At 36.7% G+C, this 16,063-nt stretch overlaps 1 pseudogene; it reads right to left on the reverse strand.

Annotated features, from left to right (window-relative positions):
• Window positions 1–11,331: 11,331 nt before the first annotated feature.
• LOC118919998 (olfactory receptor 1361-like) lies at window positions 11,332–12,821 on the reverse strand (annotated as a pseudogene).
• Window positions 12,822–16,063: the final 3,242 nt, after the last annotated feature.

Genomic DNA, 16,063 nt, shown 5'->3' on the forward strand with positions numbered 1-16,063 from the left:
ATCCTTCCTTCTGATCATGTGCTGTTTCCCAATGCTTGATTTGCAGATATTATACCATCCTTGCTTCCCTGTGATAAATCCTAGCTGATCGTGGTGAATGATCTTTTCAATGTATTTTTGAATGTTGTTTCAAAGTTAAAATACAAAAGTAGCAAAATCAACTTTTACAGATTACTTGAAGAAATCCTGAAGTTAAAGGTGATAAAGTAGACATACACGTATCTATATTTATGTATTCAGTGGAGGAGGGGTAAACAGAAATGTAGGCTGTTAAAAGGTATTCAAAATTAAGCAAATAACAAAGTAACATAGGCTGCTATTTACGTAACATGTCATATATAAAACACATGGTCACTACAAAACACACACCTATAATAGATGTACAAACACAGAAAAAGGAATACAATATAGCAAAAAGTTAGGTCATCAAACAATAGTGTTTTAAGTAGGAAAAAAGAGAACTAAGATGATTCTTTGAAAAGATAAATAATATTTTAACTAGGCTACAAAACATAAAAATACAATAGTAGATGTAAAGAGAAACATTACAACTAATCCTACAGAATTACAAAGGATCATAAGGGAAAAACATGAACAATTACAGGCCTAAAAATGGTCTAAACAAGAACAAATGGATACATTTCCTAGAAACACTTTCTACCAAGAGTGAATCATGAAAATATAGAAAATGCTAACAGACCAATAATAAGATTGAATCATTAATAAAAAAATCTTAAAAATAGGAAACACCTAGAACAAATGTATTTATAAGTGTATTCTAGTAATCATTAATGAATAAATACCAATCCTTCTAAAGAGCTTGGAAAAATTTTAAGAGGAGAGAACATCATCAAACCCATTTCACAAGGACATAATTACCCTGATACAGAGCAAGGTAAGGAAACTAATGCAGTCAATATCCCTGATGAACATAGATGCAAAAATCTCAAAAAGGTTCTGACTTTGGTGATTTCTATTCAACAAAACATTGGAATCCTAGCAATTACGCACACAAAAACTTACAAATATCCATATAATAGAAGAAGTATTAATGTTGTCTCTGCAGATGATGTATTTTTTTATAGAAAAATACTTAAGACAAAAAAAAAAAAAACAACAGAAATTAAATTTTGGATTTCAACAACATGGATTGACCTAGAGGGTATTTTGCTAAGTGAAATAAGACCCAGAGAGAGAGAAGAAAAAATATCATTTTCACACCAAAAGGATTTCACTTACCTGTGGAATCTAAAAACAACACAAACACATTAGAAATAGACTCATAGGCACAGGAAAGAGACTGGTGGTTGACATAGTGGAGGAAGGTAGGGGATTGGATGAAATAGTTCAAAGGGGAAAATTAATGAGATTATTTATCCTAATCTGGGTGATCATTACATGAGCATATAAACATCAAAGTTCTTCCATCTGTGCAGTAAGAAATGTGCGTTTTAGTATATGTGCCTTGATAAAAACTGACATACCAAAAGAAAGAAAATCACCAAGATTCCACCAGAAAGTATTAAACAAAACAACTAAACTCACAGGATACAAATCTACATACAAATATCCAATGCATTTTGATACATTAATAATTTATCTATAAAAGATATGAGATGTATCTTACAATTGCATCAAAAGTATACTAAGACTAAATTTAGCAAAGGTGGCGTAAGGTCAATAAACTGAAAATTTTTAGACATTGATGAAAGAAATTTTTAAAAGATACAAATACATGTAAATATCCCATCGTGTATAAGAAGAATTCATATTGTTAAAATGTACACACTACCCAAAGTTACCTATAGATTCAATACAATTCCCATCAAACTTCCAATGTCAGTTTCCACATAAATAGAAATCAAAACTCTCATCATATGGCATAAAAAAGAACCTTAAGTTACAAACACTATTGAAAAAAGTACACAGTAGGTATCAGTCTTCTTTACCTCAAACTATATTATGAAGCTATCTTATGCAAAAGAGTCTGGTACCAGCCAACAAAACCTTATAATACACACAAAGACCCGTGGAATAGAAATAAAGCCAGAAGTAAGCATACATATATGGACAGCTAATATCTGATAAGGCAGCCAAGAAACACAATGGAGAAAGAATAGTGTCATAAATAGAGGTGGTAGATGTGTTAACTAACCTTATGGTGTCAAATATTTTGCAAAAATATATCCAACTGAAGGCGGAGCCAAGATGGTGGCGTGAGTAGAGCAGCAGAAATCTCCTCCCAAAACCACATATATCTATGAAAATACAACAAAGACAACTCTTCCTAGAATAAAGACCAGAGGACACAGGGCAACATCCAGACCACATCCACACCTGCAAGACCCAGTGCCTTGCAAAGGGGGTAAGATACAAGCCCCGGCCTGGTGGGACCTAAGCGCCCCTCCCCCCAGCTCCCGGCAGGAGGAGAGGAGGCAGAGCGGGAGGGAGAGGGAGCCCAGGACTGCTGAACACCCAGCCCCAGCCATCTGGACCAGAGCGCAGACACAGTGCATGCGCAGGGCCCTGGATACTAGGGAAACAGGGCAGCAAGAACGGTGAGTGGGTACAAGAGGTTTTGCACTGGAGGACAAAAGAAAAGTGAGCAGACAATTTTTTTTTTTGTTGTTTTGTTTTGGCGGGCACATTTTGAAAGTCTTAAAGTGATAGGGACCCCAATACTATGGAAACAGGGCAGCAAGACCAGTGAGAGGGTGACTGAGGCTGGTGCCAGAGAATAAAGAAAAACGAGCGGCCATTTTTTATATTTTATTTTTTATTTTATTTATTTATTTATTTATTTATTTTTTTTTGTGGTCATTTTATTTTGGTGGGTGCTTTGGAAGTCTTCAAAGGGCAGGGCACTACACTTAGTCCAGAGGTAGGGAATCCGGAGATCTCTGGCACACTAATCCCCTGGGCTTCAGAGATAAATAGCCTAATGGATGCTCCCCCTCCAACATGACTCCACCACTTTGGAGCAGCTATCCGAGCCAGGCCATGCCCACAGCAACAGCGGAAATAAACTCCATAGCAGCTGGGCAGGAAGCAGAAGCCCTGTCTACACACAGCTACCCAGCAAAAGCCATTAGAGGTCGCTGTGATCCCAGGAGAGGAAGGCCAAAAACCAACAAGAAGGGAAGTTCTTCCAGCCGTTGCTTGTCCCACCTCTGCAACTATTCCTATCACCAGGAAAAGACAAAATTACACGCAAACCGAGATCACGGAGACACCAGAGAAGGAGACAGACCTAACCAGTCTTCCTGACAAAGAATTCAAATTAAAAATATGCTAACATGATGCATACTTTGCATCATATTTGCAATATAATGACAAAATAAACATGCTGACAGAGATGCAGAGAAATACGCAAGAGAAATGGGATGAAGTCCGGAGGGAGATCACAGATGCCAGAAAGGAGATTGTACAAATGAAATAAACTCTGGAAGGATTTATAAGCAGAATGGATAAGATGCAAGAGGACATTGATAGAATTGAAACCAGAGAACAGGAACACATAGAAGCTGACACAGGGAGAGATAAAAGGATCTCCAGGAATGAAACAATATTAAGAGAGCTGTGTGACCAATCCAAAAGGAACAACATCTATATTATAGGGGTATCAGAAGAAGAAGAGAGAGGAAAAGGGATGGAAAATATCTTGGAAGAAATAATTGCTGAAAACTTCTCCACACTGGGGAGAAAATAATCGAACAGACCACAGAAATACACAGAACCCCCAACAGAAAGGATCGAAGAAGGACAACACCAAGACACATAATAATTAAAATGGCAAAGATCAAGGACAAATAAAGAGTTTTAAAGGCAGCTAGAGAGAAAAAGGTCACCTATAAAGGAAAACCCATTAGGCTAACATCAGAATTCTCGACAGAAACCCTACAGGCCAGAAGAGAATGGCATATTATATTTAATGCAATGAAACAGAAGGGCCTTGAAACAAGGACACTGTATCCAGCACGACTATCATTTAAATATGATGGCAGGATTAAACAATTCCCAGACAAGCAAAGCTGAGGGAATTTGCTTCCCACAAACCAACTGTACAGGACATCTTACAGGGACTGCTCTAGATGGGAGCACTCCTAGAAAGAGCACAGCACAAAACACCCAAAATATGAAGAATGGTGGAGGAGGAATAAGAAGGGAGAGAAGAAAAGAATCTCCAGACAGTGTATATAACAGCTCAATAAGCAAGCTAATTTAGGCAGTAAGATACTAAACAGGCTAACCTTGAACCTTTGGTAACCATGAATTTAAACCCTGCAATGGCAATAAGTACATGTCTTTCAATAGACACACTAAATGTAAATGGACTGAATCCATCAATCAAAAGACCCAGAGTAAAAGAATGGATAAAAAAGCAAGACCCATCTATCTGCTGCTAACAAGAAACTCATCTCAAACCCAAAGACATGTACAGACTAAAAGTCAAGGGATGGAAAAACATATTTCAGGCAAACAAAGGCGAGAAGAAAGCAGGGGTTGCAGTACTAATATCAGACAAAATAGACTTCAAAACAAAGAAAGTAACAAGAGATAAAGAAGGACACTACATAATGATAAAGGGCTCAGTCAAACAAGAGGATATAACCATTCTAATTATATACACACCCAACACAGGAGCATCAGCATATGTGAAGCAAATACTAACAGAACTAAATGGGAAAATAGACTGCAATGCATTCATTTTAGGAGACTTCAACACACCAATCACCACAAAGGATAGATCCACTGGGCAGAAAATAAGTAAGGACACGGAAGCACTGAACAATACAGTAGAGCAGATGGACCTAATAGACATCTATAGAACTCTACATCCAAAAGCAACAGGATACACATTCTTCACAAGTGCACATGGAACAGTCTCCAGAACAGACCACATACTAGCCCACCAAAAGAGCCTCAGCGAAATCCAAAACATTGAAATTCTACCAACCAATTTTTCAGAGCACAAAGGTTTAAAACTAGAAATAAATTCCACAAAGAAAACAAAAAGGCTCAGATACACATGGAGGCTTAACAACATGCTCCTAAATAATCAATGGATTAACTAGTGAATTAAAATAGAGATCAAGGAATATATGGAAACAAATGACAACAATAACACAAAGCCCCAACTTCTGTGGGATGCAGCGAAAGCAGTCTTAATAGGAAAGTATATAGCGATCCAGGCACACTTGAAGAAGCAAGAACAATCCCAAATGAATAGAATAAAATCAAAATAATCGAGACTGGAAAAAGAAGAACAAATGAGGAATAAAGTCAGGAGAAGAAGAGACATAATAAAGATCAGAGAAGAAATAAACATAATTGTGAAGAATAAAACAACAGAAAAAATCAATGAAAGCAAGAGCTGGTGCTTTGAGAAAATAAAGAAAATAGTTAAGCCTCTAGCCAAACTTATTAAGAGAAAAAGAGAATCAACACAAATCAACAGAATCAGAAATGAGAACGGAAAAATCACGACAGACTCCAGAGAAATACAAAGACTTATTAAAGACTACTATGAAAATCTATATGCCAACAAGCTGGAAAACCTAGAAGAAATGGACAACTTCCTAGAAAAATACAGCCTTCCAAGACTGACTAATGAAGAAACACAAAAGTTAAACAAACCAATTATGAGCAAAGAAATTGAAACTGTAATCAAAAAACTAACCAAGAACAAAAAACCCGGGCCGGACGGATTTACCTCGGAATTTTATCAGACACACACAGAAGAAATAGTACCCATTCACCTTAAAGTTTTCCAAAAAATAGAAGAGGAGGGAATACTCCCAAACTCATTCTATGAAGCCAACATCACACTAATACCAAAACCAGGAAAACACCCCACCAAAAAAGAAAATTACAGACCAATATCCCTGATGAATGTAGATGCAAAAATACTTAATAAAATATTAGCAAACCGAATTCAAAAGTATATCAAAAGGATCATACACCATGACCAAGTGGGATTCATCTCCGGGATGCAAGGATGGTACAACATTCGAAAATCCATCAACATCATCCACCGAATCAACAAAAAGAAAGAAAATCCACATGATCATCTCCATAGATGCTGAAAAAGTATTTGACAAAATTCAACATCCATTCATGATAAAAACTCTCAGCAAAATGGGAATAGAGGGCAAGTACCTGAAAATAATAAAGGCCATATAACATAAACCCACAGCCAACATTATATTGAACAGCGAGAAGCTGAAAGCATTTCCTCTGAGATCAGGAAGTAGACAGGGATGCCCACTCTCCCCACTGTTACTTAACATAGTACTGGAGGTCCTAGCCACGGCAATCAGACAAAACAAAGAAATAAAAGGAATCCAGATTGGTAAAGAAGAAGTTAAACTGTCACTATTTGCAGATTACATGATACTGTACATAAAAACCCTAAAGACTCCACCCAAAAACTACAAGAACTGATATCGGAATACAGCAAAGTTGCCGGATACAAAATTAACACACAGAAATCTGTAGCTTTCCTATACACTAATAATGAACCAAGAGAAAGAGAAATCAGGAAAACAATTTCATTCACAATTGCATCAAAAAGAATAAAATAACTAGGAATAAACCTAACCAAAGAAGTGAATGACCTATACTCTGAAAACTACAAGTCACTCTTAAGAGAAATTAAAGGGGACACTAACAGATGGAAACTCATCCCATGCTCATGGCTAAGAAGAATTAATATCGTCAAAATGGCCATCCTGCCCAAAGCAATATACAGATTTGATGCAATCCCTATCAAATTACCAGCAACATTCTTCAATGAACTGGAACAAATAATTCAAAAATTCATATGGAAACACCAAAGACCCCGAACAGCCAAAGCAATCCTGAGAAAGAAGAATAAAGTAGGAGGGATCTCACTCCCCAATTTCAAGCTCTTCTGTAAAGCCATAGTAATCAAGACAATTTGGTACTGGCACAAGAACAGAGCCAAAGACCAGTGGAACAGACTACGGACTCCAGACATTAACCCAAACATATATGGTTAATTAATATTTGATAAAGGAGCCATGGACATGCAATGGCGAAATGACAGTCTCTTCAACAGATGGTGCTGGCAAAACTGGACAGCTACATGTAGGAGAATGAAACTGGACCATTGTCTAACCCCACATACAAAAGTAAATTCAAAATGGATCAAAGACCTGAATGTAAGTTATGAAACCATTAAACTCCTGGAAAAAAAACATAGGCAAAAACCTCTTAGACATAAACATGAGTGACCTCTTCTTGAACATATCTCCCCGGGAAAGGAAAACAACAGCAAAAATGAACAAGTGGGACTATATTAAGCTGAAAAGATTCTGTACAGCAAAAGACACCATCAATAGAACAAAAAGGAACCCTACAATATTGGAGAATATATTTGTAAGTGACAGATCCGATTAAGGCTTGATGTCCAAAATTTATAAAGAACTCACATGCCTCAAGAAACAAAAGTCTAATAATCCATTTAAAAAATGGGCAGAGGAACTGAACAGACAGTTCTCTAAAAAAGAAATACAGATGGCCAAAAGACAAGAAAAGATGCTCCACATCGCTAATTATCAGAGAAATGCAAATTAAAACTACAATGAGGTATCACCTCACACCAGTGAAGATGGCTGCCATCCAAAAGACGAACAACAGCAAATGTTGGCTAGGCTGTGGAGAAAGGGGAACCCACCTGCACTGTTGGTGGGAATGTAAATTAGTTCAACCATTGTGGAAAGCAATATGGAGGTTCATCAAAATGCTCAAAACAGACTTACCATTTGACCCAGGAATTGCACTCCTAGGAATTTACCCTAAGAACGCAGCAATCAAGTTTGAGAAAGACAGATGCACCCCTATGCTTATCGCAGCACTATCTACAATAGTCAAGAATTGGTGTCTACCTAAATGTCCATCGGTAGATGAATGGGTAAAGAAGATGTGGTACATATACACAATGGATTACTACTCAGCCATAAGAAGAGGGGAAATCCTACCATTTGCAGCAACATGGATGGAGCTGGAGGGTATTATGCTCAGTGAAATAAGCCAAGCAGAGAAAGAGAAATACCAAATGATTTCACTCATCTGTGGAGTGTAAGAACAAAGGAAATACTGAAGGAACAAAACAGCAGCAGAATCACAGAACTCAAGAATGGATAAACAGGTACCAAAGGGAAAGGGACTGGGGATGATGGGTGGGCAGTGAGGGATAAAGAAAGGGAGGAAGAAGGGGGGTATTAAAATATGCATACATAGGGGGCGTGGGAGAAACAGGAGGGCTGTAAAACACAGAGAAGACAAGTAGTGATTCTACAACATTTAGCTATGCTGACGGACAGTGACTGTTAATTGGTTTATAGGAGAGAGCCTAGTAAACATAATATTCTTCATTTAACTGTAGATTAAAGATAAAAAAAAAGAAAGAAAAGGGGAATTACTCCATGATAGGATAAAACTAATTGAAAACCAACGATTAATACGTGCTTTAAATATTCTTCATTTTGATCACTTTAAGGGTGTCAGATGATTGGCTATGGAGGTACACTTTTCTGATAATATTCCTTTCTCTTAAAAAAAAAAAAAGAAAGAAAAGAAAAGAAGTTCCTGTGTGGTGACCTCCAATGAGTTCTACACAATGGTATAAAGGGCATAACAAAGTGTGGGCAAAGGGTCTGTTTGTTTTTATACAGATGATCAAAGCCTCTTCGGGATACCCAGAAAATGAACTAAGATATGATATGAAGAAGAACTTCTAACATCAGCACTCTCTGGAAGAGTCATACCAGAAGATGATCACCAAGAAACCTCAACAAAGATCCAGGCCATGCTGCAGTTGTAGCTGCGTTCATCCCATCCGTTTCCTGGACTTGCCATTGGAATGAAGGAGGAGATATCTAAGCTGGCCTGTGCATACAGTAAAACAACAAATTTGACTGGATCTACACTGTTAGAACTCAACCAAGAATCAGGAGAAGTGCAAGTTGTAGCGCTCCAAAATCTTACAACTACAGACTCTCTACTGTGAAAAGAACATATGGGATGTGAACAGTTCCCAGGAATGGCCAGTTTTAATTTGTCTGATTTCTCTCAGACAGTTCAAGTACAGTTGGACAATATCCATCATATCATAGACAAAATTTTACAAATGCCTAGTTTGCCTAACTGGTTTTCTTGACTTCACTGGACATGGCTGGTAATTATAGATCTGCTTTGGTTATGTAACTGTAGTCTTATTATGTTAATGTGGCTGCACAACTTAATTAGTAGTTTAGAACCTATACATGTTGAAGTTACTCTACAAGAAGATATGTCAAAGAAATAATCAATCCTCCCATGTTTACTTCCATCTGCTACTTATATAGCTTTTCTTCTTCCTTCCTACTTACAACCCTTAAATAGAATTTGTGCCTCATGTCGAATTTACCGAGTATCATAATTCTTCCAAGTGGTAAAGATACCTCAAGACAAATGCTGGGTATAGAAGCCACAGGGCATAAATCTGAAAAGAAGTAAAAAGCTAACCATTTCAAACAATATGGCTTCTCTCTCACTTACCAACTTAACATTTCCCTGTATGGCCCCGGAAGATGACTGGTTAGCCAGAGACGGGTAAGATTCCTCAAGGGAGGAACAACCTAAGACAGGCACAGTCGCAGGTGAGCCATCAGGTGAGAAATTGGGGATCAACAGAGGTTAGGCTTAGAACCTCTCCCCCCCTGTTTTGAGAGAAATCTTCTGCATCCGTGGATGTTTTATTGCCCTTGTCTAGCTTGGATTAACTCATAGTCTACAGGCACACACCTGATCATCTACATTTGCTCTCTTACAACACTAAACTATGTTTTCTACCTTTATCTTACATCTACCTACCACTTCAGCATTTTAATAAAAATAATAATAAAAGGAGAAATGTGGGATCCACATATAAATCAAGTATAAAAATCAAATGAATATTCATATTTGACCTGACTGTTTATAGTTCATAATGCGTGATCAAAACTGAAAGTTTCTGTGATGACTGCCCTTGTACTGTTCACCATGTAAGAACTTATTCACTATGTAAGAATTTGTTCACCATGTAAGAACTTGTTTGTTATGCTTCAGAAGATTGGAGACTGATGAGAATTAGGCTTAGGGTAGATTAATGATTGTGCATTGAGCATTGACTCCCCTATACAAAATTCTATTGTTGTTAACAACCATTTGATCAATAAATATGAGAGATGCCCTCACAAAAAAAAACAAAAAACAAATAAGAAAAAGTTTGATTTTAAAATTGGTGTGATATATGTGAATCTGGATACTTAATAAAAAAGGGGGATTTAATAATTTAAAAAAAGCATTCTTCTCTCAAGTAAAAATAAAAAAGTTAATGACTAAAAAAATATATATATATATCAAACTATCATTTTGCACACGAAAACTTATACAACATTATATGTCAACTCAATCTCAGTAATAGTGAAAAAAATGATACAATTATAAATTATGTGTGTCCATTTCTCCATAATAGTTACTATATCTAAATGAGAGATTAGTTTCAGAGATTTTAGTCTCTGTAGCTGGAGAATAATGATACCAAAATTACACAGCAACTGATAAGGAGTGTTTGTGGTTTGTGTATGTGTGTGTGTGTTTGTGTTAGAAAATGGTGCTTTCAATTTTGATCATTTTTAGAGTAAGATGAGAGTACTTTACTGAACTAAATTAGATAACTAAATCAGAGATAAAATAAGTTCTCTCTTTGGAGAGACAGGTAGATCTAAGAATGTACAGGGTCACAGAAAGAGGGAGAAAGGCAGATAAATACATAGTAAGTGGAAGCAAAGAAAAAAGACGGGATGAGCAGAAAGATAATTTTATGGAGAGAGCACAGGCATTCAATCACATGAGGAAAGGAAGAGAAACAAAGATCTATGAAAAGACATTTAGATATAGATGTAAATGTAGATATAAAAATAGTATAGGTTTAGCTATGGATATGGATATGGCTATGAACATAAATTCTAATTACCTTAAAGATAGGCTCAGTTTATTCTTATATTACTGTAACTAGTATTCTCTGCTACTCATGAAAAGGTTTATTTTGGGGTTATATACTTTAAGTTCCTGTTGGATTGAGATACAACATATGCATATACAGATATGTAGGCTTTCAGATAAACTAAAATCATGTGTATGTTTGCATGTTTATAAATTTCAGTGTGCATAAGTGTATTCTATGTGTCAAATAAAATGATTGTCTATGAATTCTCCTTATAAATGTGTTCTAAAATGAGTATGGACTTTTCTGTTTTACTCTTACACTCACTGTAAACATGCTCAGTGACATAAGACCCTGCTGAGTGCCGCTTTCACCTCTGTGTTCCTCAAGCTGTAGATCATGGGGTGTAGCATTGGGGTGATAACCCCATAGAGCATGGCGATGAGTCTGTCCCTGTCTGGGGAGTGGTGACTTGAAGAGGGATGAATGTAGGTAAAGATGGCTGTGCCATAGAACAAACAGACCACCAGTAGGAGAGAGGCACATGTGGTGAAGGCTTTGTACTTCCCTTCCACTGATTAGATCTTTAGGATGGTGGATATGATGTAAATGTAAGAGATGAAGGTGGTTAGGAAGGCACGAATTCCCGAGACACCTCCTGACACTAAAACAAGCATTTCTGCCATGTAGGTAGATGAGCAGGAGAGGGACACCACTGGGGGTTCATCACAGTAGTACTGGTTAACCCAATTGGACTTGCAGAAAGACAGGTGGAAGGTGGACACCGTATGGAGGAGGGAATGGAGAAACCCTGCTGCCCAGGTCGCAGGTGCCAGCTGGGCAAAGCGAGCCTTTGTCATGATGAGGGTGTAATGGAGGGGGAAGCAGATGGCCACGTACAGGTCATAAGCCATGACAGCAAGAAGGAAGACCTCAGTCCCGCCAGGGCCACCAGGAAATAAAGCTGCAAAGCACAGCCCAGGAAAGAAATGTTGTGATTCCCAATCAGGAGGTTGTCCAGCATCTTGGGGACAGTAGCTGATGGGCAGAATATGTCTAAGAGGGACAGACTGGCCAGAAAGTAATACATGGTGTGTGCAGCTTCTTCTCCATCCAGATGGCCAAGAGAATGGCCCCAATTCCCACCAAGGTGACCTGGTAGGTGATGGCAAAGAGCACAAAGAGAGGATAGTGCACCTCGGGGAGGTCAGAGAGCCCCATGAGGATAAAGTGAGTCACGGGGGTGAGATTGTAGCCATCCACCCCTTCTCTCCACAGGGGACTCTCTGGAGGGAAGGAAGGCAAAAAATGGGTTAGAAAAAAAAGCCAAGGGCACTATTGATTAGAAATTTGGCAAGTCATTGTGTGTGGTTAGTGATGAATATGTTACTTATATTTTAATTAAAGATTCCATTTATTAGAACCGTTGTTACAAACATCTCCTGACTTCATGCTCTTGCTTGGAATACTCATCCTCAGTTCCTTGCCATGAGGAAGCCCTCTGAGACTTTAAAGAGATGTTTAAAATTTCACCTCCTCATTAAAACCATTGTGGACCTCTCACTAGCATTTGAAGTTTCACAGCTCATTGATATAGCTGTTTTGGATTCTTGAAACTGATGGGAATTTACCTTATTTTGCTTTTATTATTTCAATGTTTATAATTTTATGCACTATCTCAATTCTAAGTATCTCAAAGGCAGTAGCTATATATTTTACAATGCATGTAATTTTGTTGGGATATTGTTCATGTACATTATATTGGTTTCAGATTTACAACAAACATAGTGACTCAGTACTTACCCACATTCCCAGCGAGTCTTGCCATGGTCCATGTGCACCCCACTACCAACCACCGTATTAAAGTGTTATCTTTTATAATCTTTTTTTCACTTCCATTCCTATGCCCAATTCATTTTATAATTTGAAGTCTGTACCTCTTTATCTGTCACCTTTTCTACCATCTTCACACCCCCATTTGACTTTATGTACAAAAAACAAACATTAAAAAACAAATACATGGTAAATAATTTTAATAAATTTTACCAATGAACATACAATAAAAGAATAATTTACTTTTTTGTATAGGTGCAGAAGAATAAATTGTGTATCTTCTGGTTAGAAAAATTGTATCTGCTGTTAAGAATAAATATGGAAATGTCTTTTATAATAGAATCACAATAATTTAAGTATGAATTTTAACAGGTGTTCTCCAGAATTAGTATAGTTTGATAAATTTATGTAGCATACAAAGTATAAACTAAACAAGCTAGAAAACAGAAACAGACTCATAAACACAGAGAACAGATTGCTGGTTACCATGGACAGGGGCAAATGAAAGAGGAGCATTAGATAAAGAATTACAAATTTCAATGTATTAAATAATTTAGTCACAGGGATGGAAGTACAGCATAGGTAGTTGAACTAATAATATTGTAATATATTTTTGGTGATATATAATCACTACACATCATGATGAGCATTTGGTAATGTATACAATTATTGGATGACATTGTTGTTCATCTGAAACCAACATAATATTGTATATCGTCTATTTCAATAAAAAGTTTTAAAGAATAAAGGACAAATAAAATGTTTGATAGTGCCTAAGTATGAATAAAATTAGAAACATGTATATTCACATGATACTCAGTTCCCATTCTCCTTAAAATAAATATTTCAACATGTGCCTAATTGTTCAAAGAAATATGAGATCACAAAAATTAGGTGTGATGGAAGCTCTTGGCAATTGTAACTCCTTAAATTTTAAAATTACATTTGTATGTATTTAAGTCCTCATAATCATGTTCAAAACTATTTATAAAGGCAACCTAGCTGAAGATCTAAAAATCAGTACTCCTAGGGATGGTTCTTTCACATTGAAAACTAAGTTTTTTAATATTAAATGTGTAAGACAGAGAGGGTCATGATTGGCTAATAAAATAACCATCATTTCAGTGCTTCTGCCTCCACATTTATTTTGTCTACTGGAAATTACAGATGATATATTGGCTCAGATAAAATGTACAAATAATACAAATTTATATATAATGATTTATTTTTACAAATGGAATAAAATTTTCTACCACCTTTCTTTAATGCAATATTTCATTATTTCCTCCTTATCCTTCTTTTGATTTCTTACTTTGTTTCTTTTTGTCCTTTCTTCCACCCATTTGTCTGTCTTTTGAAAACTGCAGAAAACATTCAGTTGACAAATTTTTCTATTTTATTATTTCTTTTATGTTTCATTAAACTAATAGACTCTTGAATATCTTCCTGAGGGCTACTACCCCTTAACTTTAATGGAAATAAAGTTAATTGAAATATAGTTAACATACATATTATACTGGTCTCAGTATACAACATAGTGATTTGAGAATTACACACTTTGCTAAATACTCACCATGATAAATGTAGATATCTGTAGATAATATCATACAAATATTCCACAATATTAGTGAGTATATTCCCTGTGCTGTGCTCAGCCCTGTGGCTACTTTATTTTATAATGGGAATCCTGCACCTCTTTGACCCCTTCTCTCACTTGGGCCATCCTCCCATCCCTCTTCTCCATGTGATATATATTTAAGCAAGAATCACTGATGTTACTTGGATGATTTTATCTTTTATATTCTCAAACCACCCCGGGTCTGTATCATGCTTTAGAGGAAAAGACAATGTATTTTTGTGATATTAAAGTCATGATATTTAGGAAAGAAAATTACAGTACTGACCAAAAAGTGTTTGGATATAATTCAATCAGCAGCTGTTTAGTGGGCAAATGTAAATGATTGAACAAAAACACCCACCTTCTCAAATGTCAAGGTGCTGTAAAGCTGCACAATTTCAGTTCTCTACATCTTTATACATTGATTTTTTTTGGTATCATTAATATACAATTACATGAAAGACATTATATTTACTAGGCTACCCCCTTCACCAAGTCCCCCCACATACCCCTTCACAGTCACTGTCCATCAGTGTACTAAGATGCTACAGAGTCACTATTTGCCTTCTCTGTGCTGCACTGTTCTCCCTGTGATCCCCACACCATGTGTACTAAACATAATACTCCTCAATCCCCTTCTCTCTCCCTCCACACCCATCCTACCACATCCCTCCCCTTTGGTAACCACTAGTTCCTCCTTGGAGTCTCTGAGTGTGCTGCTGTTTTGCTCCTTCAGTTTTGTTTCATTGCTATAGTCCATAAATGAGGGAAATCATTTTGCACTTGTCTTTTTCTGCCTGGCTTATTCCACTGAGCATAATGTCCTCAAGCTCCATCCATGTTGTTGCAAATGGTAGTATTTGTTTCTTATGGCAGAATAGTATTCTATTGTGTATATGTACCACATCTTCTTTATTTATTCATCTACTGATGAACACAGGTTGCATCCATATCTTAGCTACTGTAAAAAGTGCTGCAATAAACATAGGGGTGCATATATCTTTTTGAATCTGAGAAGTATTCTTTCAGTTAATTTCAAGGAGTGGGATTTACGGGTCAAATGCTATTTCTATTTTCAGTTTTTCAGGAACTTCCATATTGCTTTCTACAATGATAGAATTAGTTGACATTCCCACCAGCAGTATAGGAGGGTTCCCTTTTCTTCAAATCCTTGCCAGCATTTGTTGTTTTTAGTCTTTTCGATGCTGGCAATCCTTACTGATGTGAGGTGATATCTCATTGCGGCTTTAATTTGCATTTCCCAGGTGGTTAGTGATGTGGAGCATATTTTCATGTGCTTTTGGCCATCTGAATTTCTTCTTTGGAGAACTGTCTCTTCATATCTCTGCCCATCTTTTAATTGGGTTATTTGCTTTGCTTTTTGGGTGTTGAGGTGTGTAAGTTCTTTATATATTTTGGATGGCAACCCCCTGTTGGATATGTCATTTACAAGTATATTCTCCCTTACTGTAGAATGGCTTTTTGTCTGTTGATGGTGTCCTTTGCTGTACAGAAACTTTTTAGTTTGATGTAATCCCATAAGTTCATTTTTGCTTTGTTTCCCTTGATCAAGGAGATGTGTTCAGGAAGAAGTTGCCCATGTTTATATTCTGGAGAAT

Source organism: Manis pentadactyla, chromosome 13 (genome assembly GCF_030020395.1).
Source record: "Manis pentadactyla isolate mManPen7 chromosome 13, mManPen7.hap1, whole genome shotgun sequence".
NCBI classification, from domain to species: domain Eukaryota; kingdom Metazoa; phylum Chordata; class Mammalia; order Pholidota; family Manidae; genus Manis; species Manis pentadactyla.